At 42.8% G+C, this 7,319-nt stretch overlaps 1 pseudogene; it reads left to right on the top strand.

Annotated features, from left to right (window-relative positions):
• Window positions 1-4,241: 4,241 nt before the first annotated feature.
• LOC147885824 (protein NRT1/ PTR FAMILY 3.1-like) lies at window positions 4,242-6,782 on the top strand (annotated as a pseudogene).
• Window positions 6,783-7,319: the final 537 nt, after the last annotated feature.

The following is a 7,319-nucleotide window of genomic DNA, read 5'->3' on the forward strand; positions in this document are numbered from 1 at the left end:
TCAGGAGATGCACGCCCAAGAGGCGATGCTCTCCAACCTAAGAAATGGCCTACAGAAAGTGAAAGGGGTGCACAGTTTAGATCAACTAGTTGCAAAGAGGGTGACATTAGCTATGTTGGTGTCCCCTGAAACAAAGGAGAAACGGCTTGGGCGCACAATGTTGAAGATGTTGTCAATCAAAAGGACCAACGTGGCTCTAGCGGTTGGACGTAGAGCAGAAGCAATGCACGATCATCTCGATCCGAGAAGTCTGTGGGCTTCAATAGAACACAAGAAAAGGAGAGATAGCCTAAGTCTGGAAGTCATTGCTATAGTGATGATGTTTTGGCACAAAAATATGAGAGTTTCTCCAAATAGAAAGAACATCTATAAGAAGTGGACAGGACGCAAGGTGTTTGAGGAGCACATCATACACATGCTAGATACAATGCAAGTCAGTGGTGCCTAAACTAGCCCGGTGGTTGTTTGTGATTGAGCTTTGGGATAGTTTACTTGTTTCATTTCTTAAACCAGGCTCAAGGACTAAATGTGATTGTCTTAAACCAGCACAGTGGCTGGAACATCATGCAACCGTAGGTTGGTTCAGCTCAATCGATAGTTATGTGATTGTCTTGAACCAGCGTGGTTGAACAAACATTAGTTGTTGTCCAGCGGTAGCATGGTTGAGCAAAAATTAATAGCAATATATTTCGCAATATATTGTTATTTTACTAAACTAGCCCGATGGTTGGAACATCATGCAACCGTGGCTACTTCAGCTCAATCACCAACTATGCGATCGTCCTGAACCAGCATGGTTGAACAGACATTAGTTATTGACCAGCCCGGCGGTTGAAATTATTATGTTTCTTAGTACTTAAATTCTTCAAATTTAATTTCTTGCTATTTGGGTCATATACCACTGTTAAATTGTGGAATTCAGAAATGAAAAGCAATATATTGTTATTTTCTAATGGTAAAATTCAGAAATGAAAAGCAATATACTTGTTATTGTCTAATATGTGTAGTTGAGACCGTCAGGCTAAACCATCCTGGTGGTTGAAAATGATAGTGTCCTAAACTCTCGGTGGTTGAAATTGTGACTGTCCTAAACGTGTCCTAAACCAGCCCGGTGATTGAAATTGTGACTATCCTAAACTTGCGCGGTGGTTGAAAATTGTTTTGCTTCATTATATACTTTAATTAGACTGTGTTTTGTATTCTTTTAGTAGTAGCAAAAAGGGGGCTCATTGTTTTGTTGTTCCCACATGTTGGGTCAGCAGACGGAGTTTTATCTCAAGTTTGTGGATCAGAATCCAGACATTTCAATTGGGCAGAGGAGCTTTGAGCATTGTAAGCCCTGGTACGTCAGGAAACTCAAAGACAGGAATGTTTATTGTTGCAAAACACACATAGACTTCGACCTGACCTGGCAAGCTATGAATGACTTGAGATCTGGTCGTGTTGGACCATTGCTCCATGGGGATCGATGCCCATGCCTCCCTAATGAATGCGCATTCTGTAGGTCACCTGGATCCTCATCATGTGTTGCAAGGGAGGGCAGGTTTTGTAGCTTGAGATCTCTGTGGGACTCAGTGGTTTGTCCAAAGGGAGACCGTGAGTGGCACACGATTGAATGCATTCGCGACACATGCAAGCATTGCAGTTTGAAGCTGAAGAAGAAGATATTCAATGTCTGTCCAAATGAAATGAGGGAAGACAACCACGTTGCTCTAAAATGGAGGAGATTTGAAAATGTCGACGTTAAAGGATCCGATCAAAAGAGATGGCTACGGTCATGTAAGAGCACCCAGCCAAGGGAGCTTGTAGGTCACGTGGTTTAATCCATCCTAAAATATGTGCTTCACAATTTCACGACTAGCTGCTGGCAGGATGAGCAGTTCAGGATGTGCCTTGCCAATTTTTCCCATGACATTATTGCATCTATCATAAATTTTATATGAAATTATTCTTTTCAAGAACAAGATGAGATACAAAGTGCTCACTCTGTTGCTGACTCACAGGAGTCCAGGTCAGTGCAACGACCTTACCATTTCTACATTTTAGATGATAGGGAACATGACACCCTATTTGTGCAGCATGCTTTTCTACTGCATTGGGAATGGCTGAAAAAGGAAAATCCCCATGTAGAAAATACAAGACAATATTGGGTGTGGTCAGATGGTGCTGCCTCTCAATTTAAAGTAGCGTGTGGATTCTACTTCCTCTCAAGGTTCAAATCCTTGACCGGTCTAGACATGATGTGGAATTTCTTTGGGTCTAGCCATGGCAAGGGTGAACAGGATGGATGCGATCCTGTTATTAAGCAAGCTCTGTTTAAAGACCAATTAGCATGTCCTCAAGAAAAACTCAATGATACCCATGATGCTATGACATGGCTTATAGCCAACCTCTCCACAGGCGCGCATTCAACATACAGTAAAAAAAGCCTTAAGAATATTGTAGTATGCAGAGTGTTCCATGAAGTGAAAGTGGATGAAGTGCAAAGGAGAAGCCGACACGATTGCAAGAAAGTTAAAGGAGTTCGTGGTCTGCACAACATATGGGGCTTTTCAAACAACCAACTGAATAAAACGAGAAAACTTTCTTGTTTTCTACAGTGTGTGCATCATAGGGGATCATGATGATTGTGAGAACATTGCAACTGTGAAGACATTGGAGCGAGTTCAAGTTTTCCCTCTATGTTCAGATGAAGTGACAAACAATGGAGAGACAAATGACTTGCCACAGTTTGGGGAGAGTTTTGATGACTTCTATGATTGTCTGGAAGAGGGGGATAACTTTGCAGTTGTTGTAGTAATATAGTATTATAATATATTGGCAAAATTTTTCATATATTATTTTTAAAAGTTTCAAACCATTGGCGAATTTCAACTCTTATTATTATTTTTCTTTAAAATTTTGGCAAAATATTATAGAGCATTTTAAAAACTTTCATTGGTCCCACATATGTTAGAAACTAATAATATAAAAAGCTCCCTCTCTTTTCTATTTCAGAATAAAAAAAGACATGAAATAGCCAACATTTGAAACTAATAATACCAAAATCTACCTCTTTTTCTATTTCAGAATCTACTACGACATGAGATAGCTAGCATTTATAAAGTATGCAAAGCATAAAAATTTTCAAGGATAATGAATATCCTTCAAATACATTGTAAAGAAAGTTCTCAAAGTCAAGTTCAAATAGTCCAAGAAGCTAATTATATCCTTCCCTTTTACAACTTAACTTCCACAGTGCTTACGAATAGATAGATAGTTGAGATTCTTTTTCCTTCATGACTGTTGATGTTGGTATGTTGCTGATATTGGTATTTTTCACTAGACATACATAATTCATGTCATTCTGGCCATAGTGTCAAACATGTCTTGATTATATTGCTATGTTTCATTCTGTTTAATCTTTGTATGGGAAACCACTAGACATGTCTTTTGTGAGAGAGCAAGTATAATCCTTTATTCTTGGTTGAGCTATGTGTTATGAAGGAAGTTATGGATCATAGTGTATAAGATCAACCTTCTTCCTTGCTGTTTTTGGGTCATGGAATCTAGTATTGATATGTTGATCAAGTCTCTTCCGAATAGGAATTGTATGTAATATGTAGAAATACATTTCTATAGATTGTGTCTCAATTGTCTTTTCATTACCGTGTACATGGATGTCATGCTACAATTATATCTTCCATTGATTCAAATAGAGATGCTATAGAAACACACAAGGGAATTATATTAAATGGCTCTTTATTAGATTCTCAAAGGCTTTGGAGGAAACAAAAAACTATTATAGTATATTGGAATCTGGATGAGGCGGCTTTCCTGTTGTTTTGTTTTTGGTCATGGAATCTAGCATTGATATGACAATCGAGTCTATTTCAATGCATGCAACATATAGAAATACAAGTTTATAGCTTGTCTTTTGATTATGATATACATGGACATGGATGTGATAGGACAATTATGTCTTCCATTGATTCAAATAGAGGTGCGATACAAGCATACAAGGGAATCATATTAAGTGGCTCTTCATTGGATTCGCAGAAGCCTTGTATTGCTTTCGTGATCCAATAGCCATCTTAAATCTGCACCTAGATCCTCGTCGAGCTATGTGATCTATCGCGAGCTTCCACTGGCTAGCTTGCGTGAAGATAAATCAGCGAGGATTATAAAAGCGTGAAGATAAATCAGCGAGGATTATAAGAATCATCGACGGTCAGCACGCCTTGTTTGTTTTCCTGGAGGAAATGCCGGATCCAGCTGACCACAGAAGTATGGATGTTAGTATCCCGGTCCCCGACTCAGATGGAAGAGTCGCAAAATGTTGGAAATGGAGACTGCGTGGAGGAATTTGTACTTTCAGAGATCGTGGGCAAGCTGTGGAACGCGGAGGCTGGAAGACTCTGCCGTTCGTTATAGGTGACGTGAAATTTTGATGCAGCTAGAGCCTAGATGTATAGCCTAATTTATCTTCCTGGAGCTCACAGTCACAGGAGACTAGATCTGAGTAATCCTTTTATTGCAACACCTTTTGATGATTTTGAATCTTTTTGATTGCCTGCTGATAACTCCGAGCAGAAAAGATTGCATTTAGGCTCTTCTTTTTTATTCCAGCGGCTAATTCTGTTCAGATTTGGGAGTGATGGATTGGACTGGTCTTGCGTGTTCCACGATGATTAGTTACAGAATTTATAGCGATGATGTATCGAAGTGACAAGAATGATCAAGTCGATTGCCTGTGAGATTACGTGAAGTTCAATTCATCCTAATGGTGATTGATTGATTTTCTCTCGATGCAGGCAATGAGATTTGTGATCAGTTGGCGACTATCGGCCTGTTCTTTAGCATGATCCTCTTCCTCACCGAGCAATACCATCTTCAACTGGTGACGGCCTACAACATCTTGAGCATTCAGGGCGGAACAGGCTACATTGCTCCTGTGATCGGAGGCTACTTGGCGGACGCATACCTCGGGCGTTTCCGGACGCTCATCATCGCCTCCTGCTTCAACTTGGTGGTGAGTTCTGTGAATAACAGCGCTCTTTTTCTCCAATTCGCAAATTATGCTCGATTTTGCTTCATCTTCACTGAGGAATTCTTTCGGCACGAAGGGAATGCTGTTCTTAGTTCTTTCTGCGGGGATCTCTTCCCTCAGGCCGACCCCGTGTGCAACCTCAAACCAAACTTTCACGGATTGCGCCCAGCCAAAGGCAGTCCAGCTGCTTTTCCTTTACTCAGCCTTTATATTCATAACAATCTCTAGCGGCGGCATAAATCCCTGCGCTTATCCTTTTGGTGCGGACCAATTCGACCGGGACAACTGGTACTACTTCGGTAGCTATCTCTCGATTGTTCTCGCAGGCACCCTCGTTGTGTATGTCCGACAGAGCGTGAGCTGGGCCTTGGGTTTTGGCATACCCACCGTGATAATGGCAATTTCGATCATTCTTTACATTCTTGGTACACCTTTCTACAAATTCGAGATTCCAGCAGGCAGCCCGCTCAAGGAGATGGCCAGAGTGTGCACTGCTGCATTTTGCAAGAGGAAGCTGACACTGCCGCGGGATTCCAAGAGCTTGTTTGATCCTCCAAGGGATGAGCTCATCAAGGGGGAGAAGATTGATCATACTAATCAATTTCGGTGAGTTCTTCCTTCTTCTTCCTCGTGTCACCTCGAGATCTTCCTGTTTATTACCGAGTGATTATTGACTGGCTTGTGTTGTTGCTGCAGATTTCTTGACAAAGCTTCCATAGTCACCGATGGGGACCTTGATCAGCACGATGCCAAGGTACTAAGACCCTGGAGACTCTGCACAGTGCACCAGGTGGAGAAGCTGAAACTCGTATTCAGAACGGCACCGATGATGATCTCTTGCATGCTGAACATGCTGGCGATAGCGCAGCGAACCAGCTTCACTGTATTGCAGGCAAACACAATGAACAGGCACATGTTCGGCTCCTTCCAGATCCCCGCTGGTTCCATTGTAATTTTTGGCATGGCCTCAACTATGATAGCCCTGCCGATATACGACAAGGTGGTGCTGCCGATTGCAAGGCGGCTAACAGGAAACGAGAGGGGCATCACATTCCTACAAAGGACAGGCGTGGGGTACGTGATAGGAGTTTTAGGGATGCTATTGGCGGGGATGGTGGAGGGCAAGCGAAGAAGCATAGCTCGAGAGAACGGGTTGACGGACAAGCCTCAAGAGGTGGTACCGATGTCGGTGTTTTGGCTAATTCCAGCAACGAGCTTGATGGGCTTGGGGCAAGCATTCAACGTAGTGGGGATGAGAGAATTCTTCTACGATCAGGTACCTGAGGGGATGAGAAGCACAGGATTGTCACTGAACTCATGCATGGAGGGAGTCGGATATTATCTGAGTGCGGTGGTGCTAACTATAGTCCAAACTGTAACGGCGAGGGGAGGGAGAGTAAGCTGGGTGGATGATAATCTCAACAAGGGCCATCTCGATCGATATTAGTATCTTGTGGCTGCATTGATCGTTCTTAATCTACTCTATTTTGTGCCTTGCTCACGGTGGTACACTTATAAGAATCTCGACATGGTTGCTCCCCTTGTTGCTCCTCTTGATGGTGGTGCAGTAGGGCATGCGGGAAGAGTGTTTCCTACCAACACCGAGCCTGAGCAGCAACAAAATAAGGATGGTGAGCTCCCATTGATCATCACTGCCGGAACAAGTTCATCATCAGCAGGAGCTACAGGAGAGGCACGAGAAATAGTCCTGTTGGAGGAAGGTCTCCCATATGGTACTCCGCCATCATCGTGATCGCTTCGCATTAGCTCCACAAGCATGCATTACATTGGGAAGAAGCAGCTGAGGAGTAGCGGTGGCTTAGCTGGAAGGGAGTGAGCCTATAGTCGGCCTATCTAAGCAACTACCCTTGTTTGAATCTTGCTCAGAGAGGGTAGGTCTTGGGTAGGTGTGCTCCTTGATGGGACCCTAGGTGGGAACAAAAGGGGAAACAAGGTGAATGATATTTAATCATTCAGAAGGCCTCTCCAAGATTAGAAAAGCAAACAAAAAAGAATCCACTTGAGATGGTGTGGAGAAAGACCGCATGAGATAAAGGGGAGAGAGAGAGAGAGAGAGAGAGAGAGACTAGGGGGGGGGTGGGGTGAGGGAGGGAGAGAGAAAAGGTGGAGTTGGTGTGTAGGAAGAGAGAGAGAGAGAGAGAGAGAGAGAGAGAGAGAAAGAGAGAGTCAACCACATTAAAGTCTGCATTCAAGTACATATTGGAGCTAATGAAGAGAAGCCAAGTATTAACATATTGTCTACAAATTCTAGAGATGCCTAATTTCTGCT

The sequence above is a fragment of the Dipteris shenzhenensis genome, chromosome 25 (assembly GCF_047967505.1).
Source record: "Dipteris shenzhenensis isolate YYH24624 ecotype China chromosome 25, Dip_SZ_1.0, whole genome shotgun sequence".
Classification (NCBI taxonomy): domain Eukaryota; kingdom Viridiplantae; phylum Streptophyta; class Polypodiopsida; order Gleicheniales; family Dipteridaceae; genus Dipteris; species Dipteris shenzhenensis.